Genomic DNA, 23,814 nt, shown 5'->3' on the forward strand with positions numbered 1-23,814 from the left:
TTTCCAAATTCGGGCTGGGTTACACATGTCTCTGTCCATACTGTGTTTCACTATATGGCCCTCTAAAATCTTTCGGCTTATACAAGGTGATGGTTTCTGTTATTACCACTTATGGTGATTAGTACCCAGCTTTCCCAAGCCTCTGCAGGGTCTACATCTTTGGGCTCACTGTGATTATGATTATCATTATTTGATTATCAGCATGTGATGGCTTCTATTATTAGCATTTATTCTGTGTAGTACCCAGCTTTCCAAAGCTTCTGTAGGGTTTATTTTTATTTCCATCTATGTATCTCTTTATCATGCTCCATTGCATGGCCCTATGTATCTATAGGGTTGTCGCCATAATCACTTTGTGATCTGCTTTGCTTCTTTCATTACCATCCACTGATTCAGTGTGATGATCGGTATGTATTTATCATATATGACAGCGGCCGAGAAGCTGTGGTTGTAGCATCTTGGTTATCCTGGCAACTGGACAAGCCTCCAGAGTTGCATCCTCTGATTGGCTGTATATCGGGGGTAGTGAGCGATGATGATTATTCTCGTCATTGGGGCGGTCCCTAATACATAGTGCTTGCTCATTGGCCGGCCCTCTTAACTCAGGTGGGGATGTGGGAGGAGTCTTCCCTTCATAGCCTTTGGGGCTCAGTGCAGTGGCGCCGCTGACACCAATGCAGACATACTGTCCGAGCAAAATTATTGATTTAATTTATGGATTTTTATCAGACCCCTGATGATTTAGGAAACGCGTAGGGTCTACAGATAGGACTAATAATCGGTCCTGCTTAGCTACATTATAGTGGTCCTTGGAAACTGTCCTTTGACTCAGCGATAGAGTCTAGGGAAAAAGTCTGCACACTGGTAGCAGCAGAATGTGAATAGGGGCTGATAGTATACACTGCCCGCATTTATCACAGACAGGCAATATCCTGAATCAAGTCTGATGTGTCAGCTCTACTTTTAGAATACACTTTGAGCTCTTCTTTACTTTGGTTCATTTAAATGTTATCAATTTGCCTAAATAAAATTTCGATTTTATTGATTTGTTAGGACCATCGATCTCCCGTCAGTGAATTTATTCTATGTCCATCAAAACAGGCGAAGATAGAGCATAACAGTATTTTTATGCCCGTGAAAAACAATCTCTGAAAAAAAAAAAAACATGTGAATAGAGCCATAGGCAACTCTTGGTTTTAAAAATAGCCATTTTTCATTGTCATGTGAATAAGGCCTAAAGATACACAAGTCCCATCACTGGTCTGATTTACCAATAGAAATGTCTCCAGTGCATAAGTCTTTGATCCACCTGATAATACTCTCAGGGTCTATTATATGTTGTTATGTCGTCTTGGGAAATATTTCTCATATTGTAGCTTCTGGGATAAGTCCAACTCCTGCTGTATAGTTTTACAGTATATCAGGGACATCGTCTTCTGTCGTTCATCTTTTTGGAAATTCTTTAACTGTAATAGCAGATGATGAGCCTGCGGCAGCAATCGTTCTTCTCATACTATCCATCCTCATTACTGGGAGATATTTTGCCTTACACACTCTGCTCATTGTTTCACCCCATGACCCGGCCAGGGCCATCTTTCTCTCACATAACTGATTGGCATTCCAGATTTTAAGCCTCAAGGTCTGATGTGACCACATGATTACACAGAATCTCTATGACATAGTGTATGTACTGGAGCTTGTGTGTGTCAGACCAGTTCTTGCATTACATCTATCATCTTTTCAGAAAGTGTTTATAGCCTTCTGAAAGACAATAATACACTGTGTTCACCTGTCAGATTTAACCCCTCATTGACTTGTTTCAGACACAGAATTTCATACATTGACAATTAAAACTTAGGGAATCAGTCAGTGTTTGGCAGCTTTACTGAGATGCACATAGTAAGTACGGTCGGTTGTCACCTTTGAACTGAAGTTGATCCTCAGTTTCTGAAAGGTTAATTCCAAAGTGACAAATAATATGGTTCACCTCATGCTTCTTGTTTTGCAAAATAAGTTCCGCAACAGAACAGAAATGTAAGTCTCTCAGATTTTAGCTGTTAGGGCTCAAGTCTGAGCTATCAGTTTCTAGTGGAAAGTAAAAAAAAATAAATTATGGATTTATGTACTATATATTAAGATATAGCAGAGTATTTGCAAATTTAATAATTATTATTTTTGTTAAATTTAAAAATCTGATGATCCAATTATAATACAATGAGGGAAGAAGGAGAGAGAATGTAAGTGACCACAATGGATCTGTAATCTGTCTATAAGACATGGATTGACCCCCTAACTAGTAATAGTTATCTACTCACATTGTCTTTCCTTTATTTTGCTTACACCTTCTTTAATAAGTCAAGTGATCACAGTGATAACCTGCTTTTTCTAGCTTGGGTTGCTGTGCAAACAGGATGTCTCTCACTGCTGCCTGCACATGCTATTGAGAGCTACCATGTGACCTAGCTATTAAAATACCTCACTGCTCCTCCTTTGCTTCTCACATAATCTGCCCCCATTCTCTTATTGAATTTAGCAAAAGGGGTACCCCCCAAAAAACAAAAGATAGTAAAACACTAAAATATAACTTTTAATAGTGTAGGCTAAAAGAATTATATCCCTAAAAACATCAAAAAGGCCTCTTAGATGATCATGACCTCATGTTCACATTCCCTAAATAAAGGGGGAGGGTAGAGCAGTGGATAGTCAACGCAATCTAGTCACTTAGGCTGCTACATTCAGTTACTCAACAGTAAGTGTATCCTTTTGCTAGAATACAACCTCCACCACAGGGATATATATCACTATCTCCTGTATAGATAGAAAGATGTACAATCTAACCCCCACCTCTAATAGTGACACTGCAGATCCTGAGTGTCAATTGTATTAGTGCTCAAAGACACATATAGAGAGGATTGCCGTTATAGTCTCTAATACTGGTCAGACAGCTGTATGATACACTTTCTCCCTCTTAAGTGTCTTGCTGTTCAGATTAACAATATGTAAGCAGCTGATCACTAGAGTGTGGGGAATTGCTGATCTATAAAGTATCTAGCGGTGCCAAAATCTCTCAATGTGCTTCGCCACCTACAGTGGCTCCTCAGGAGAGTATTTCAATATGCAGGATGGAGATAGTATTATTGCGGTAAAAACCGCAGTTACTGGGACCTTGATGGTAGGTCCTCAGACCGATTGAAGTACTGGGACCTACCATCAAGGTATTTTACCGCAATAAAACTAAACATGCCGCTCATGGAAAAAGTAAGCTAGCGGTCTACATAAAGATTTTGGCACCACTAGATACTTTATACTTTATATTGTGAGGGGGTGGATAATGAAGTGGATTCAGTGCCAAAATCCACCTCCTCTTGCCCCGTGTGAACGGGGCCTTACTTTGATAATGTCAGTAGTTTCTCTGTTCAATAGATGCTAGTAATATTATTTAACATTCTTTGAGTACTGCAGTGGTAGAGGTTATTGGGAAAGTATTTTTTAAAAAAAGGTAATACGTTTAGATCCCATTTATATTGTGAAATACATACAGCATTGATAAATATAGAGCTAACTGAGCACAACTAAGAGCTAAGAGGAGCTGTGTATAAATAATTCTTCCGGTATTAGGTAAGAATGGCTCTTCCTCCTACTTACAGTTATATCCCTGGGAAGTGTTGGTTTGGCAAATAACTTATACAATGAAAGTATACAAATTCATGAAAAAAAAGATATAGTTACCCCTGGCCTGGTATAAGCCAGTGGGGTTTCATCGGAAATGAAGAGGTGGTTAGCTTCCCAGTACAATGTAGGATTGTTCAGATGCTCTAGTGTCAAACTGGAGAAGCTATTAAGAGTTGCCCCAGGGGACCTCTTTATAATAACATGTATGCTAAAACTGGGAACATATTGCCACTTTGTTTACTATCCAAAGTTATCAGATGACTTCACATTCCACTTTTAATTTTACTGTAACAAAAAATAATTTTTCTAAAATACAATTTAAAATACGGGCTTATGAGTTCCAATGTTCTGCAAGACCCATCAATTTTTTAAATCACATCACTTTCATTAAAACTTTGTCAGTTTTCCAGCAGTTGTAGGCATTTTACAGTACCTACAAAGTGAATGGCTAATCCCATCCACACATTGCAGAAAAAATATGCAATGGAAATGCTCTGGTTTGGAAAAACTCCCTCATTTTTCAATTATTCCAATATGTTAATTATACCTTAATTCTGCCATTTTAGGTATAGGTATAATGTGGGAGGAAAGCTTGCAGAAAACACAATGAAAAAAGCTGCGGAAAAAACACAATGCATTTCTACTGTGTTTTTTTCCACTGTGTTTTTATGCCGTCTATCACTACGTGGGGCCTTGCAGAAACACAGCTTTTTATGTAGCAGGTTCTGTTGTGTTTTTTTGAGCCAAAGCCAGTTGTGAATTGGGGAAAAGGTAGAAGTATTTCCTATATATTTCCTATTCATTTTGCAGTCATTCTTGGTCTTTGTCTCAAAAAAAAAGGAACAAAATCTGAAACAAAAAAGCTGCATTTCTGCAATGTAAATAAAGCTTACTCACCGTTTCCAGGTCTTTTGCTTTTCCAGGTCCTTGCTGGACCAAATGGCATGTTACAGGTCACCTACAGGATGGAACCAAGCCTCTCTGCTGCCTGAGATGAAATCTAGAAAGGCGCCCCCCCCACCCCTCAAAAAGAGATACCTAACCAAGCTATCTTTGGCTGAGTGATGGGGCCCCACTAGTATAAACTGTAGGACATGTGCCCAATTTGTAGATTAACAAATACCCATATTTGGTCCCCACGCAGTACACAAGCCCCTTTTTTATGCCCTACATAGTACATAACCACCTTTTTTTTTTGGCCCTTCTCAATATACAGCCCCCATAGTATATGATCCCTTTTCTTGGTCCCCCAAACAATATTTGACCCATTTTTTGCCATCCACAGTATATAGCAACCATTTTTTATGGCCCCTCAACAGTATATGACCCCCTTTTTTGCCCTCATAGTATATGGCATCCCTTTTTTGCCACCCCCTACAGTGTATAACCCCCAGAGTATATGACTCCCTTTTATTGCTCCCCCCCCCAACATTACATGACACTGGTGTTATGCGGTCCCACCAAGTAGATGACTTTTTTTATTTGGCTGCTACTTATTGTATTACAATAAGTACTGGCCAATATTTTTTACTCATTAATCCACATTCCTGTTCAGGTCAGCTCCTCTGCCGAGTGTATAATAATGCAATAATACAATAAGTAGCGGTTGATTAGAAAAAGAATACCGCCCCCTATTTATTCCATGAGGCAACGTCTCAGGTCAACACCTCCGGTTGCCGCATGGAAGGTGCACTCCTGGTCACCAATGAGAACAGTGTGTGTCTCCAGCAGTTATGTGAACTCAAGCAAACACTTATATTTTTTACGTACACGTTATTTTTGCTACTTCACATGTTATACAGGCGTTATTTTTTTACCAGAATTTCAACAACCCCTTTAAAGAGAACCTATCACCATGAAAATGCAGTACAATCTACAAGCAAGATGGTGGTCTCACACCTGGGATAAAGCAGCAGCAATCCCTGATAACCGCTCTCACTTTACAGGTCAAGTGACATCAAGTTCTTCAGTCACCTGGCAATATCCTAGTTCAGTCCCTTTCAAGTAAATGGGCTAAGCTGTGATATCAACCACAGTCACTGTACAAAGGTACAGTGCTGTACTTGGTAAGTACTTTAGAGGCTGCAGTGCTCATCCAAGGGCTGCAGCCTCTTCAAACACCTGATTGGCTGGGGGCTTGGGTGTCGGAGACCCCCAAAATTTAGTCAGTTTAAAAATCCCAAAAATCCATTTTTTAACCAAAGCAACAAAGTTGAAACCTCTGTGCGGTAAAATTATGCCTAGTCATTTCTGCTCTCTTCCATTGTTGAAAGACTAGGGCTCGGAGCTGTTCCACTGTACAAGTTGTCTGGTTATAAATTGAATGAAGAAATTATTATAGAAATTATAAAGAATTATTCCTTCATAATTCTGTCCAGAACATTGTACTGGGGTTATTCTAGGTTGCATGATTTTGTACTGTGTGAATAGTCTGGCTTTTTAGAATATTTGAGGCACATAAATGTGCTCCGACTTCTGCAAATCCAATTATTCTTTATATATTTCTGACCTAGTGCCTTAAACTTCTTCTTACGTTAATATCACAGAGGACTAAATTTAGAAGAGCTTAATATGAGATGATCCCAGTGATATAAAACATGGTCAGATGCACATCTGCTTCTTGCCAGTAAGCATTTTCATCAGTTGTGACTCAATCACAAAATATCAAGCTGCAGACAGATGAGCAGGACTTAGTCAGAAGGAAATTCATTCTACCTGTCTCAAGCAGATGATAAAGTAAAAGCCAGACATAGCTGCCAGATATTGGTGTGTGCTGTCTTATGCCTCTGAGATGTACTGGCTATTGTATCTTAGAAAAGGACACAATGGAGTTTGTGGTAGTAATGTATGCCTGAAATGTAGGCTAACCACAATATCTAGGATGTGCAGTGTCAGTGTGAGCATTGTCCAAACAGTGTGCTTTCTACAAACAGCGGTGGAGTGTCAGGTGTTGGAGCCCTGCCTAAAGGTATGTTCATATTTGCTGTGGATTTTGGGGGTGGATTTTGCCCCTGAATCCGGAACAGATTCCTCCCGGAATCCACCTCCATTGTTTTCAATGGGAGGCAAAGATAACAGCAGGACGCGGAAAAAAGAAGTGTCCTGCCCGATCTTTTCGTGGATTCAGGGATTTGTGGCTCAAGACTCCCTCCTGATTAGGTCCATTCATCCGGGCGTAGTCAGGAGTGGGATGCTGCAACGGAACGAATGCTAATGTACTGCATTGGAATCCCGTCACGTCTAGCCCATGGTGAAAATGACAGCGGTGGAAAATGAAAAGGAATTCCTCTTCATTTTCTGCCGTATGAACATACCCTAACTGATCTGCAACAGATAAGCAATGGTGACCGGGGCCCCCGCATTGCGACTGAGAAGAAGGATACTAGTTGACCTGATTCTGCAACTAGATATCATTTCATCCACCTCGTGTGTGTACAGTATATACAAATGAACTGGGTAAATACGTAGTCTGGTTAAGATGCTGTATGATGAATATCTGTACAAAGTACAATTTGTGCACTGTCCCATACCAGGGTGAACAGGAAGCCAATCGGCTCAGGGACCAGTTCAAGCCTGCACAAGTGTGGCTAGTAAATGTACAATATATAGCTCTTTCCAGTACAAACCCTGCGGGAACCTACTTTCTAATATTGTAATATGCCTGAGTCTCCTCAATTGTGGAGGTGTCTCTCCTATTCTCCACCTCTAATAGGTTTATATACTAGCACTTCCTGCGACTTCGTCCGTGGCATTCCCTCCCCCCACGAACCAACGGCACACTCCATCCCATCAACAGACCCACTCCTTCCCCTCTTGTTCAGTGTATGCAGGTGTGGGTCAGCACCCTCCAACCACCCTCGTGTGTGCGCCTGCCATCCCGGGGTCCCCTGCAGTACCATGGGTCCCTGAGCCCCCTCCCGCATGCCCCCCACTTAACCACCCTGACCCTGGACCCCCAGCTCCTCACCCCAAACTCTCGTCCCTTGCGGCCCCCCCATCACGTGCCCCCTCTGTTTTCTTGCGCCCCCTCACTCATCTCACCCATCCTCCTCCTCCCCAAATTCCCCTTCCCCCCTGCCTTTCCTCCAAAACCCCCCCTCCCGCAGCATAGGTAGCAGAGCTGAAACACCCGGCGTACTCACAAAATGTTAGGCACTCGATACTGTGTGCGACTGTAGAAAGCGGCTGCCTGGTCGCTACATGCCGGACTGTCTAGCAGACTCCATAGGGGGCATCTGCCAGCATCCGCTGCGGCACAGCAGGCTGACTCGTCGTTGTTGACAGCGGCGCAGATGACCCCTCCCCTGCGGAGGCAGAACCGGTCAGTACCCCAGCGTACGCACACAGCCGAGGGACTTCTTGTGCACCCACAACATGGCCGCTTACTGCAGAGCTTGCAGTAGGCTCCATGTTCTCCAGCATTTACAATGTCCTTAGCACCGCCCACACAATGCCGCAGGCCTATCGGAAAGCAGCTGAAGAACAGTGTATGACATCATCTCAGCTCCGTTAGCCTTGCGGCACAGTGGAGTCAGGGCTAGAGGTGGCGATGTGGGGGCATTTACCGGGAAAATATGTAGCCTATGTTTCATTCCAGGTTCCAAGGTATGCATGTGCCAAATGTAAGCCGAATCCCTACAGCAGTTTTTGCGTGATTGAGGAACAAACATCCAAACATCACATTTATATTATTAGTAGGATAGGATGCCATAAAAGCACAAGGCTACCTCTTTATTATGTATGCATGGTATTCACTTTTTCATAGACCAGCCACCATGTGAACTGTATTATAGGTAAAACATGGTTTGTGTCACAGGCCATGAAATACTTCATTTGGTACCGTTGATCAGTAGATGTGCTGCAAGCAGATTTTTTTTTTTATGAGTGCACGCAAAGCAGTATATTTTTCATTTCTTTCAACACATTTATAAAAATCTTTTCTGGGCCATTAAATCTTGGTTTTAGCATGAAAAGAGCTGGTTGCCTTTCCATGCCACACATTTACAACCTCCTTCACTCTTTGAAGCTTTGTGCTCTGTTACAAAATGGTTAAGTATATAATACAGAAACTAAGTGAAGGAGGTTGTATATACAGTATGTGTAGAGTGAGGGAAATGCTAAAACTCCCATCATCACAAGCATACCTACCTATCCAAAAAGAATGATCCTGTATGAAGATTACCTCTAAATGGCGATATTAAGGGTATTTATGTAGATAGGCCTTGGTAATGCATTTTAGCTTCCAGACATACCTAAGAGCTTGGTCTAGTTCATATTTCAGAATGGTATTGACAGGTTAAAATGTAGTGGCAGATGTCATATAATGGGTGGTGCTATTGATATTAAATGACAGTGAAAACCTAGATACTTCTGATATACGGATTCCCTGCAGCTTGGAAAATATTCCTAGCCATTTCTCACGAACAGAGAGAGGATGTGTGTTACAGTGTGTCAGTTTTAATAAAGATCCCACATCTGTTCTACACATCATCATCATGACAGACACTTTCCTAGTAAACCAGATCACTGCATTCATTATGCAATCCCTTAAGGAATGTTTGGAAGATTAAAAAGTATCCAAAGAATGTATTACTCCATAATAACAAATTATTTGTGCCACGTTATCTGTAGCAGCTACATTTCTTACCATATTTGCCATGCTGTCCAAGACTGGTTTTGAAACCTTTTTGGTTAGGAATTGGGGGGCCTTCATTAAAGGTAACTGCTGGTACATTGTGTGGATCTCATGAGCATCTCATCTAATTATGCAAATGTGAAATTTCTGCTTGCACAGTGGAGGTGGCTGCAGCTAATAGTAAGTTTTCTATCTCACTCCAATTGCTTTACATACACTAAAACTGTTTAATTAGTTACTATATTATATGACAGATAACTATCAGTTATTGACTAGACAGATAACTATTAGTAGTTATGACTATACACTGGTGTAAATATGGTACATCTTTAGTGCAAATTGGCACATCTAGTTTGTGCTAATGTTTTTTTCTGACATGCTAGACATGTGGACATATAGCTTCTCAGAAAAGGGTAGTTGCACTCACCTACACATTTGGTGGTCTTGCCCCGTGATACAGGAATTCTGGCTAAAAGTCGAAGAGGTGATCCGTGCCGTCAGCTACCCTTATTTCCGCCTCACCCCTGAGACCGTGATCTTGTCTCTATCTTCAGGAGACTATACCCCTGGAAAGGACCGCTTAGTTACTCACCTGTTGGTGGCAGCCAAATCTCTTATCCCATTGTATTGGCTCAACACATCTGCTCCCCTGATTTCATCCTGGAAAGATAAGGTTAACCAAATATCTCGCTTCGATGAACTCATGTGCTGGTCTTCCAGGTCTCACGACCGTTATGTGAAGACCTGGACCCCCTGGATACTTTATAAACATTGACTTGCTGGACATCTGAACACTCCCCTTCCCCCCCCCCCCTTTTTCTTCCTTCTCTTTCTCTCTTTCCTTTCTTCTCTTTTCTCTTCCTCTCTCTTCGTCGCTTCTTTACCATCTATTTTTCCTTTCTCCTTTTGCTTGGTCTATTTGGGGGCGCCCGGTTAGGCCTGTTTTTCTGCCCGAACACGCGTACCTGCAATCAGTTTCATACTTCACTTCGACACCTGTTAATGGTTTCACTGATTTTGTTTCCCATACGGGTCTTTGTTTCTCATCTGTGTTTTGCTTATAGTATTCCCGTTATTTCATGAGTGCATTCATTGTAACAATACTGTCTATTACATTCTTTGTTCTTTTACAAATGTAAAAAACTCAATAAACTTTTTGATTTAAAAAAAAAGAAAAGGGTAGTTGCTTAAATATGCCAAAAATGTGCTAAAATTTTGCAGTAAAATTAAGACTCAAACTAATCCAAATGGTTGTAAAAATCTAGACTAGACATCTAAAGATATTTCAGATTATTTCATCCAGCATCAGCCAATGTAAGAAATCTAAGCAAATTTTCAGACTTCCTAAATTTATACTATTGAAAAATATTAGGAAATCTGGGAACTTGATTTCCGTAAGACCATTCACAATCCCCCTCCAAATTACTCCAAATAATACTGTCATGTCTTTTCCGCTAGGTTCACACTTGCGTTCGGGTCTCCGTTCTGTGGTTTCCGTCTTCTGCATGCAGAAGACGGAAACCACAGACCGGGTCCGGCCGTGAGCGGCGGTGAGCGTTTTATGCTCTCCGCCGCGAAAGGTTTTTTTTTTTTTAAACCAGACACAGAGTACTGCATGTCCGTCTCTGTGTCCAGATTTAAAAAAAACGGTTTTGTGGCGGAGAGCATAAAACGCTCACCACCACTCATGGCTGGACAGCTTTCAAACCCATTCAAATGAATGGGTGAGAAAGAGTCCTGCAGGTTTCCGTGTCCTGCCTCTGTTTTGTGCAGGAAACGGAAACCTGCAGAACGGAGACCGGGCGCAGATGTGAACGAGCCCTTACCTGATACATGAATTATATATTTAGATCTATTTCATGTATTAACCACATATATTTATCAGCCCTCTCACCTTTCCATATGACCTAACAATAAACCATTATGGTAGTTTATATATTAGGACCATTCATTTGATTGAATTTTGTTTTGCTGTATGAACCAATTACATATACATTTATTTTATTTTAATATTATTTAATTGTCTAATTATTTATTTATCTCATACTTATATACAAAGTATTATATACTATATATTTATATATTTTTATATTACATATTACATTTTATTATGTATTTATGAAAATATAGTTGTTGTTTTTTTAGTTGGTCTGATGTAGATGCCAGCATTGAAACATGTTGCCTTTATTTAATAGAAATAGAGCCACAAAATAAATTGATACATCACTTGCTCATGTGTGTGAACCTTAACCAAGCAGCACTCATACATCTCAGATTTTTTTGTTGGCTATACGTCCAAACTGAGAAATGTGGCACACAGTAGGCTAAATAGTTTTTTGGTTATACCAGAATTTTGGTGCGTTTTGCTTAACCCCTCAAGCTTTGAGCCAATTTTCATTTACGCTGTGTGAAGGGGCCACCATGACATATTATACTGTCTGGAAGCCACTATGGGACATTATAGTGTTTGTAAATGGGGTGTTATACTGTCAGAATAAGGGACACTTTGGTGTGTGGGGGTGGGGGAGGGCCCAAGTCAAAAGTTTGATATGAGGACCAGTCTTTGCTAGTTATGGCCCTGCCCTCTATACAATTCCTCACATCCAAATACATCCATGTAGGGGTTAATAAATCATCCCCATTGATTTCAGCTTACTACTGTGGTTATGAACAGACACTGGTGTATATATGGTGTATCTATAACACATTGATGTGCCTTCTCATTGGCCATTGCTGAAAAGTCCTTGTCAGCAAAGTTCAACTGGTTTACAAAGTAAAGATGGTCAATTACACCATAATTATGGGACATAGGAGAAGTAAGGGTCAGGCCTTTGATATATGTGCTTATTAGGGCTTAAGATATTATCCTCCTGTCAACACTCCACATTTGATGACCACTGATTCCTATCTTTGTCTAAGGAACTAGATTCCTTCAGCATACCTGATGTTCAGTGCCCAGATCCAGAGGCTTAGCATTATCTGTTACAAAGTTTCTAATAATTCATGGATTATTAATATACAGTCAGAAATATCAGTATCTCAACAAGCAGAATTACAAAGAGAAAAGTTCCACTCGAACAGATGCCAGGCACATGGAGGTTTCTTTCCTAAATGAATTGACTTTTAAGCTGTTTGACACATTACAAGATCCAAAGAGATTGTGTGGATCATTGAGGTTTTGATTTACTTTGGACATGTAACATGATAGCAGCAACCTGAACAGAGATTAATGATGGCTTCCATTACCCGCCTGGATTTGTTCTCCAGGACCGTACAGAAATGTTTCCTGATCGCTGAAGGTGAATCCACCACGGAATCATCTCGTGTTGGCGGACAGTGTGCTTGGGTATAGATCCCTATATGCATGATATCGCACAAGATCCCTATATGTGTTATATAGCACAAGAACTATTAACAGTTACTACTGTCATCAGCATAATAACGGCTACGCAATATTCTCACGCATATTACACTGCCATGTCATGCATAGAGTCATAGTATAAAAACATTGACTGGTGACCATATGCTGCATATTTTATACTCTCATACTAAACATACATCACTAAGGTTGTAGTACAGGGTAGTAAATGTATATACAGAAAATGCAGCTTCTTTCACAAATAGTAGGCAGGTATCAAGGCAGGCCACCAGATTTACTATACCTCATCCGCATGCGGGTCCCTGATATCAATGGGACCTTCCGTGGTGCACCAGTATTATTAAGGGGCCAGACCATCTTTTTTCCTGCAATGTGTGAATGAGATTAAACAAAATCTTATTCACTTTACTGTTACTGTAAAATGCAACATTTTTTCCCCTGCATTTCCACAGCAGCCAAATGCACTATGTTTCCGCAATCTGGGGCCTTAGCCTCAGGCATAGGCTTGCAAAGAACAGTTGTGTTTTATAGTACTTGGAAAGTTGATGGGATTCTAGCTAATCCCATCCACACATTGTAGAAAAATATCCGCAGCAGAAAAGCTGCAGTTTTAAAAATCACAGCATCTGGGGCCACATGGTGGCTCAGTGGTTAGCACTGCAGCCTTGCAGCACTGGAGTCCTTGGTTTGAATCCCACCAAGGGCAAAAAACTATCTGCAAGGAGTTTGTATGTTCTCCCCGTGTTTGCGTGGATTTCCATCCCATACTCCAAAGACATACTGATAGGGAAAAATGTACACTGTGAGCCCTACGTGGGCTCACAATCTACATTAAAAAATAAAATAAAAAATCACAGCATCTGAATTATACCTGTGAAAACGCTAACATTTTTTGTATAAATACAATAGGGGCAGAAATTCCACAGAGGTAAACTGAATTTGAATTCATATATATATATATATATATATATATATCATATAAATAATATAAATCATGTGTGATTAAATGTATAAGTACAGAAAAGATCTGGAAAAAAAAGTGTAATGTGTATTTTACAGATCTTTTCTGTACTTATACATTTAATCACACATGATTTATAAAAAAACTTTTTATTCATTATTGTCACATTATATACACACGTTATATATATATATATATATATATATATATATATATATATATATATATATAATTTTTCACCGTTTCATTATTTTTTGCAGTTTTCCACCAGTCATCACATTTTTCCATTCACTATATTCCTTTTTTTCTTTTCTTTCTATGAATACATATGGATGATAGCCACCTGTTTGCAGCAAAATTCAGTGCAGTTGGAGCGATTGCTTACACCTGAATCTGTGGGACTCTGGTATCAGTTGTATGCATGGAATGCATGTGCAGTGTGAGCTTTACGGGCCTGCAGGTTGGATGTCTGTGTACGTGTGGATGCAGATATGAATCAGTGTAGAGGCGTCCTACTGATATGGGAGATGGGATCTACTGCGTATGCCAGAACACAAGCCTCGTTTTGATACTGGCTGACGGCTTCAATATATGTGCTCTGCGTGCATTTGATTATCCAGGTACATCTTATTTTTATATGCATTGCAAATTTCAAATAAGGGAGATACATGTATACTGTTATTCAATTTTGGTATTATACAATTATACTCTGTGTCTCATGCACATCTCATGTGACTCCCATGTGGGCGTGGTTTGTGACATCACTCCAATGGCGCCTTTGGTCTTTTACACAGGTATCTACCTAATATAAAGACCCCTCCGGCCTCCATCCAGTAGCCCCCTGACGAAGCAGGGTGCGAAATGTGTGTCGGGGCTCTGGGTAGAGGTCGCAGTAGAAAGCATCTTTTGTTATATATATGTATTTAATATCTGGCTACTTTCTCAATTCAATCCAAAAAGTAGAAAAAGCTGAGCACTCACCGTTGGAAGAGTATAAAAATTTGAATCTTTATTTCAGAAATCCATGTTAAAATACAATATGGCAGGAGGCACGCCTAGGAGAGGAGAGGGACAGCTGTTTTGTGCTGATAGCACTTTTTCAAGCATTTTTGATACAGGCTACATGTTATTGCTCTTGTGACTGTCTGGCTGTTGCACCATTCAGCCCTGCTGTTAGTTTTGGGAGCATCTGAATACTGGGAAGTCATTTAAGTGACGGATAGAAGAATGTCACAGCCTCACCAATGTCTATATATACATATCTAATGTTACTGAAATGATAAATACATTTTAATCTTAACATCTACCTTGTAGTCTAGGCAATGTTTTCTAATAAAATGCAGTCAGCGCTTCACTTAGCCTAAAACCAAAAGGAGACTGTGCAGCGACATTTCTAGGAACAAAATTACTCTGCTAATGTAAATAAGATTTCTTGGAAACATTTCATGTATAATGGAACAGCTTCTGATACTAGGAACAAATCAGTATACCATTATCTGTAATCTCCCAGTCCCTTGGGAGCCGTCCACTGTACAGTATAAACGGTAGCTGGAAACATCACAATAGCTTGGCAGCCTTGGAAATCACATACTTATCACAATACTTTCTGCAGAAGCACTGACAGGTAGGCTGTCAGATTACTTCAGTATTTCTCCAACACTAAAGCTGGGGAAGATACAGGAGTTTTAACAGTTTTTAGCATCTTTTCTATTAGTCTCACTGGGACTTTATACTGTATCTGCATCACATTGATTTGAAAAACAGCCACTTATATGGAGCTGGATGCCAACATTCCTCACCTTTACAGGCGTAGCACCTCCAATGTTACCATTACCAGTTCTAGGAAACAGTCACTTCTAAAACTGACACTACTGCAATGGATATAGTTAGTATTCATGAAGAATATGCAGCCCTTATATAACTCTTGCTATATGAGGGCTACAAAGTCTTTATAAATACCCACTCTATCCAAAGCTGTAGTGTCAATTTTAGGCTATGCGTTCACTTGTCCTGATTGTGTTTGGCCCCTTTCTTCTTTCACATTTTTCAGAGTAGGTGCAGAAATCTTTGGCTAGGAAACACCTATGTCAGGGTTTCAAGCACCTCTTCAATGAGTGGATATTTGGCTGTTTCTTCGTTGTTATATCTTCTATTATGCCACAACCTTGAATGGTACCTTGAGTGAATTATGAACTACTTATTGTGCATCTTACTTGTATAATGCATGCCAACCAATATATCTATGGCCTAGGACAGTGATCTTGAATCTTTTAGAGACCAAGTGCCCAAACAGTAAGGGTGCATTCACACTGAGTAAACGCTAGCTTATTCTGAACGTAAAACACGTTCAGAATAAGCGGCGTCTAAAGCAGCTCCATTCATTTCTATGGGAGCGGGGATACGAGCACTCCCCATAGAAATGAATGGGCTGCTTCTTTCACTCCGTGCAGTCCCATTGAAGTGAATGGGGAGTGCCGGCGTGTACGCTCCGGCATGAGCAGAGCTTGCCGTATACGCCGGCACTCCCCATTCACTTCAATGGGACTGCACGGAGTGAAAGAAGCAGCCCATTCATTTCTATGGGGAGCGCTCGTATCCCCGCTCCCATAGAAATGAATGGAGCTGCTTTAGACGCCGCTTATTCTGAACGTGTTTTACGTTCAGAATAAGCTAGCGTTTACTCAGTGTGAATTCACCCTAACCCCAAACCCACTAGGTATAAGGAAAATGTTTGTTTTTGTGCCAACACGGCAATTTAAACTAAATACTGTGCGGATCCACAATTGCGGACAGTTACAGACTCCCTAAATACAATCGTGTGAATGGGGCTTTACAGAGCTGTCAATGATGCAAAATAACTTTGTAGTGAAAGGTAATAGTCTGCATTTGGCAGAATTTTGAACAATTAATGTTGACTATTTACATCACACAACATCTGTTTTATAGTGACTGTGCAAGGTTTTTACAGCCTGTAACAATATCATTTGTCTGTTATAAAACAGATATTGTGTGATATAAAGAATGAGGAGCCTCCACACAACACAACCTGCTCCACAGTGGCCCCCACACAGTACAATTTGCTGCAAAGTGTCCCCGACACAATATAATCTGTTCCACAGATGGATACCCACAGAGAGGGCTGTGAGTGCCATCTCTGGCACACGTGCCATAGGTTTGCCACCACGGACCTAGGATGATATAGATCAGGACTGTTACAAGCAGAAAAACAGTCTTTTGCCCACACCGCTTTCTCTCCAGCAGTCAGTTAAGCTTACAAACCACCAGTTTGATCTGACAGTTGGCCTCTATCTCTTGGAGAGTGGCTCCTACAGACTGAAAGTGCCAACTGATAATCCAGAATTGGTCATGCCTCTTTACCCAATAAAAAGATGATGTCTTCCATGTGTCCTTCACTTCTGAGCCCACTAGGAGATGTAGTAAGGAACCAGCAATCAACCAAGTGCCAGCTAAAGACATATGCAGATAAATCTGATATTACTGCCAGTCATCAGTTTATGATCATTGTAAGTAAATTTTGCCAGTTGTCAATTTCCGATCAGTTCTATACTGCCAGTTGTCAGTTTCTGATTACCTCTTAAATATTATCAGCTGTCAGCTTCTGATAACTTGTGTGCAGGGAATCGGAAGAAAAGAAAGAGTCAGCAGATGTGGAGATATCATCTAGAAGGATCAGAGGCACATTGCCAAATCATTAGAAAGTATAAGAATAGACGCTGAATAAAAGGAACGGTTCTTGTGATTAATAAGGAACATGTGGCTGATGCTCTGTTTACACCTCCAGCTAGATCGGTATGGAACAGGGCCAGCCAGGGATGGGATGTCAGAGGAGAGATTATTTTAGCACCTTATTATTTTATGGTGCTGCTGAAAAGGTAGCATCCATCTTACTATTAATGCATCAATCTGCAGGATTTCCATCACCGCCAAGCTTGGCTTATGATTTCAAAGCATATTTCTGTCCTCAGCACCATTGCTCTGAGCAGTATTTTAGACAGGCACATTTGCATGATCATCTGCTGTAGAGAAAACGGGGCACCGTTGGGGCAGATCGTAAGTTCACTGCCCGGTCGCAGTCCTAATTAAAGCATGGTGAGGATTCTCAAATGGAATTTAGGAGGCAGACGAAAGGTGCGCCATGTAAGAGGAGCCTTTCTCTCCAAGTCATCCACTCATGGGCCTGTTAGTATGATAGAAAATCACTTGGCAGCAGCTTTCAAGTCTCTGTTTGGAACCTCTTACAGCTCAACAATATATTGATACCTCTTTTTATTTCTTGCAGAAAAGCTAAAAAAATTCCCTTCAAGTTAAATTTCAGTTCAGTTAAAAATTGTATTTAATCGGTTTGTCCAAGATAATTGTCATAAAATAATAAAGAACCTATACTCACTGATTTATTGTAGGCAAGTGATTGGCTGTAGCGGTGATCGGTACATGGCATAAGCCGGCTCAGGCAAATGATTGGCTTCAGTGGTGACGGGTATATGGCACAAAACTAGGACTGTTTATACAAGTGATTGGCTACCTCTTGTGTCACCCCCTCTACCTCATAGATTGTAAGCTCTTTTGAGCAGGGCCCGCAGTCCCATTGTGTGAAATGACGTTCTTTGTTATGTATGTCTGTATCTGAACCCTATAAATTGTACAGCGCTGCGGAATATGTTGGCGCTATATAAATAAAATGCAGTATTATTATTATTATTATTATTATTACTTTAGTGATCGGTGTATGGCACAAGCCGACTCAGGCAAGTGAAGTAACGGGAAGGGAGTATATGGAACGTCATCCCAACTACACAAAACCCAGCTGGGATAACTAGAAACAGCATAAATATAGTATATTCTTTTCCTATGTTTTATGGTAATTTCTGGTATTGGACAAGTTATTTAATTACGGTATATTGGACAAAGTTGGAGGGGGCACTGGGGTGCCTGAGGTGACAGGGGCTAAAATAGTTATGTACAGGGTTTTATTATACTTGTCATTTGTTTTCCCCATTGTTTGCTAAATATATTTTATAGTTCTACCCAATTAGGACATAGATATGATAAACTGCATGTCAGTCATAGCTACAAAGGAAATCTTACTTTTCACCTGCACAGAGACTAGGAATGTTACCCTTTCTACCCTTCATGCTTTACACTGCAGCGTTGAATGTTTGCTGTTTGTAGGCTCAGGCTTGGCTATCTCAGCAATCTGTTAAAAGAACAAATCACTAGCTGTTGCTTGGTTTACACTAGCGATCAGATCTCTGTCATTTGGGTCAGTATGGACAGAGACCCTGTCTGCTCAAAAGCAGTTACCCACGGAAACTTGCGAAACCCATAAGCTGTAATGGCATCTGCCCGGTTTCCGCCTTTTTTATACTGAAACCAGCGGATAGAAAAGTTCTCCTCCTTGCAGGAGTTTGCTCGCTAGTGAAGTTAAGCAGATTCTGAGGCGGAGTCTCTTACGAGGACTGCAACGAAGGTGTGAATCCAGCCTTAATTGTAATGAAAAAACTTACTTGTATGTATTACTAGCTGGTACCCGCGACTTCGTCTGCGGTGATTGTAGCAGTGGGTATATACAGGCGTGGGTAAGGTTTTCGTACTGTGTATAAGGTATGGGATATGAAATGTAAGTTTGTATCTTGTTTTTGCTATGATTTAAAGAATACGTGAGACTTTTGTGTTGAAGTGAATTTGTATTAGAGCTGCTATATATACGGTGTTGTGAGAAACTTTACATAGTGACTTTGGGACAGAAGTATTTGAAGTTAACCCTTTCCCGCCGATGGCATTTTTTGATTTTCGTTTTTGACTCCCCTCCTTCTAAACCCCATAACTTTTTTATTTCTCCGCTCCCAGAGCCATATGAGGTCTTAATTTTTCCTGGGACAAATTTTTCTTCATGATGCCACCATTATTTATTCTATATAATGTACTGGGAAGAAGGGAAAAAATTCATAATGGGGTGGATTTGAAGAAAAAATGCATTACTGCGACTTTCATACGGGCTTTGGTTTTATGGCGTTCACTGTACAACCAAAATGACATGTCCGCTGTATTGTGTTTCGTTACGATTTCGGGGATACCAAATTTATATGGTTTTATTTACATTTTGACCCCTTAAAAAAAAATCCAAAACTGTGTTAAAAAATTATTTTTTGAAAAGTCGCCATATTCCGACAGCCGTAACTTTTTTATACGTGCATGTACGGGGATGTATAGGGCGTCTTTTTTTGCGGGACCGGGTGTACTTTGTAGTTCTACCATTTTCGGGAAATGTTATTGCTTTGATCACTTTTTATTCAAGTTTTTATCAGAATGAAAACCGTGAAAAAATGGCGGTTTGGCACTTTTGACCATTTTTCCCGCTACGGCGTTTACCGAACAGGAAAAATATTTGTATAGCTTTGTAGAGCGGACGATTTCGGACATGGGGATACCTAACATGTATGTGTTTCACAGTTTTTAACTACTTTTATATGTGTTCTAGGGAAAGGGGGGTGATTTGAACTTTTAATCCTTTTTAATTTTTTTTTTTATATTTTTACTTTTTTTTTTTGCATTTATTAGTCCTCCTAGGGGTATTGACATGGGTGGGCGGTGTCACGGATTGTCGGAGCGTTAAAGAGAGCCTCCTGGAGTATCGTTAAGGTGAGGGGCAAAGTGGTAAAGTATATGTATATGAGATTGTGTGGGGTTAGGGGCTAGGCTGTAGAGGGCAATATGAATTTTGTGGCTTGCTATGGTCCAAAGTGTATGAGATTGCAGAGATGGTGGTGTGAGTTTGGGTTTTGTGGGGGTCCTGGCACAAACGTATGTGCGCTATTGTGACGGAAAGTAGCCTATTGTTTAATCGGGTGTATTAACTATGTTTGTGGAAAATTTCAGCCAAATCCGTGGAACATGGAACATCCGAACATGCAAACATCCAAACACACATCGGTGGAGCGTTTTTTCCGTGATTGAGGAACAAACATCCGAACATGCAAACATCCAAACACACAAACCCACAAACTCACAAACTTTCACATTTATAATATTAATAGGATTAGCAAATTATATTGTATGTGTGTATATCTGTGATGATATACTCAGAAATAAGACATTGTAATCTTGTTTGTCATTCTCACCTCTGACCTTAAGTCTTAGAGCCTAGAGCTGTCTGTAAAACAAATAAATGAGAGACAAGCCTGGGAGCTTTCAATAAGCTCCTGGCTGTTATAACAACTGAGTACTGGCCCTGAATCTTGTTCCACAAAAATGGCACCTCGGTCAAAGCAGGAGAGCTTAATGCCCACAACCAGTGCTCTGGAACAGCTACCGTATTTAAATACCCATCATCTGCTGTAATAGAATGGCGGATGTTTGGAAGGGGTTAAAAAAAAGATCAGTCTGTTGGGCCCTTTGAAAACAGAATCAAAATGGATGACACTCAGCCATCAAAGACTGAAAATCAGAATGGAACAGACGCAAAACAGATGCACAAAGGCTGTGAAAAATCGACAATGTAGTTTTTTTCTAGGATGTTGAAGCTACCAAAAATGGCATGGTCGTGTGAGTGCAGAGTGTTTTACTCTATGCAAGTTATCTCACAAGCTTGTGTTGGGATTACAATTAACATATTAAATAATTTACATGGGTTTATTCTGTTACATCTGTCACGTACATAGCTTGGTTGGAAAATTAAATCTTAAACTTCAGAAACGGAGCTATGATAAATGAGAAAGAAGAGAGAAGGCAACTTCTAGCCTAGACATTGCAGCCATTCCCTGGATTCCAAGCAGTAAGCTTTAGAAGAGTCGCTGCCACAGGGGTGCCTGACCACATGTAATACTTCGAGGACTGTAAACATGAAGCGGCATGCAGGTCTTTGTCTCTTCCTGGAAATGGCCTTCCGCATTAATAGAAACAGGTTTATTTGTTCCACAATTAATGCCTTTCCTTCTCTGAGCAAGAAACATCAAACAGTTTGATAAAGCCGTCTCTTTTCTCCATGAACCAGCTGCAAAATATTAGACCATTCTTTTATACTCTGCCAGTGTTAAATAGTTATTAACCTGTTCCTTGCCTGGTGGGGCTTAAACACTGATAAATAACACATCTATTTACTTTGCATCGATTTGCCACAGGCAGGTCCCCCTTGGATTTCTAAAGGGTTTTCTTAGATTATCAACTAATGACCGATCCTTAGGATAGGTCATCAGTTAAAGATTGGTGGGGGTCCGACACTCGGGGTCCCACTGATCATCTGTTTGTAGAGGCCATGTAGCGCCCTACAGAGTGGGTCACTACAAATGTCATCTTATGTGATCTACATTGTGTACTGTGAAGGTATAGTGAGATCCAGGCAACCTGTTTGCACACACAAAGTTCTACAGCCATTGCCTCTTCAGGAAGAGGGGTGGAGCTACAGACTGGAAGTGAGCCTGTCTTTGAACTCCAGAACAGAGAGTGCAGGAGTCTAAAGGAGAGAGCAGAGGGGTGTGGAGGTGCAGTGTGTTCTGCAGCCGCATGGCGTATGATAGCACAGCACAGGAGGCCGGAGACATGCAGAGGTGAGATAAGGCCTCACAGGCACGGAGCTGCAGTCATAGGACCATCAATTCCTAACACTTACACTATTGAGTAACTCACTGAAATGAGGCCTAGTGAATGCAAGTTTCCTGGAGGCTCAGTAACATACAGAGTTGGGGTCAGTGTGTGCATCCAATCTGTTATCTCCTGCTGTCTACAGAAGTAAACCGTAAGTGTTTGGTTAACCCTTGTCTGGACTATATCCCTTCATTGGTCATCCTTCCTCTTACTCCTCCTGGAAATCATCCCTTCCTTACCTGTATAATCTGGCCCTGGGACCTGCCCTAGTTGGGGAGGGTATAACATTTGGCACTCCATCACCACCTATTCCTAGAGGCCCTGTCTACAGTGCCCGACTTCACCCCAAGCCGAAACCTCCAACTGGCGTCACAACAAACTTTTATTTTACTATATTATTTTTCTTTAATCCAATTTTTTTGCTACAAATTCCCCTTTTTCAAGGCACTGCCGCCCCTGGTGTTGGGCCTGCTCGTGCCGTGAATCCAAAAAGCCGAGCCAGGGCGACTCAGCCACAGTGTTCAAAAACACATTTCATCCTTTTCACACTAAATCAAGAACAGTGCCATACCTTTTAGGCTAGGGCCCCACTTTGCGGAAATGCTGCTTTTTTATTGTTGCAGATTTTGTTGCAGTTTTTTGAGCCAAAGCCAAAAATGGCTACAAAAGGAATGGTAAATATAAGTAAAGTTCTTATACTTTTCCATTCTGCTCAATCCACTCCTGGCTTTGGCTCAAAAAACCCACAACAAAATCTGCAGAAAAAAAAAGCAGCTTTTCTGCAATGTGCGCGCTTAGGCTAATGCGGGCACAGAAAACTGTACAACAGAGCTATTTGTGATCTAAAAAAAACCCAGTTCATAAGGATCTGTCTTGAACTTTTTTTTACCATATTTTTGCATGGTCCTATAAACAAGACTTTTTTTCCTGCAATCCACCGGCTTCCATTGAAGGTGTATTGGCAGTACAGTATAATTTGGAAGCTTTTTCCTTCCTAGAGAAAAGTTTATATTATTCTGCAAGCTGCTGATCACTAGGGTGATTGTTTTCAAAGACTTCATTTCTTTGGCTCGAGGAAAAGGTTTTACACAGCATAAGAACATCATTTCCCATCAGATAGCTATAAAACATGCCATTTCATTTCCAGTTTCTGTAGATTCATAATCCTAGTGAATAGACACGGTAGGAGAAAACGGTTTGGCTTACCCTGGTCAGGACCTATTCACAGTCATACTTGGGTTACAGCAGCTCGAGCTGACAGACAATATTTCAGGTTACTTCTTGGCAGTATTAGCTAAGAAAAGGAGAAATAAACATATTAGGTTCTACTACAAGTAAAGAGTATGAATAAAACAAACAAGATGGGGGAACTGTATTAAGTGAATAGATCACATACTTTTAACTACCCAGACATGGGCCATAGAAACTTATTTTTGCTTTACTGTACAAGTTCCTGTTGTCTAGAGACTTACTCCTTATGTGATATTACAAATAGGCAGCTCATGTTATACAATACAATGCAATAGATGAAAATCTTAACTCTGTTTGTATTTGTTTTCAACATGC

General features: G+C 40.6%; 1 protein-coding gene across 1 annotated transcript in view; it reads right to left on the reverse strand.

The window, feature by feature from the left end:
- The window catches only part of ZNF469 (zinc finger protein 469), a 140,303-nt gene extending 116,771 nt beyond the window's left edge, over positions 1-23,532 (reverse strand). Inside the window, exon 1 of the mRNA XM_075282142.1 lies at positions 23,455-23,532. The gene's annotated coding sequence lies outside the window, so the exon portion shown is untranslated. The remainder of the gene's footprint in view (positions 1-23,454) is intronic.
- Positions 23,533-23,814: the final 282 nt, after the last annotated feature.

Source organism: Leptodactylus fuscus, chromosome 7 (assembly GCF_031893055.1).
Source record: "Leptodactylus fuscus isolate aLepFus1 chromosome 7, aLepFus1.hap2, whole genome shotgun sequence".
NCBI classification, from domain to species: Eukaryota; Metazoa; Chordata; class Amphibia; order Anura; family Leptodactylidae; genus Leptodactylus; species Leptodactylus fuscus.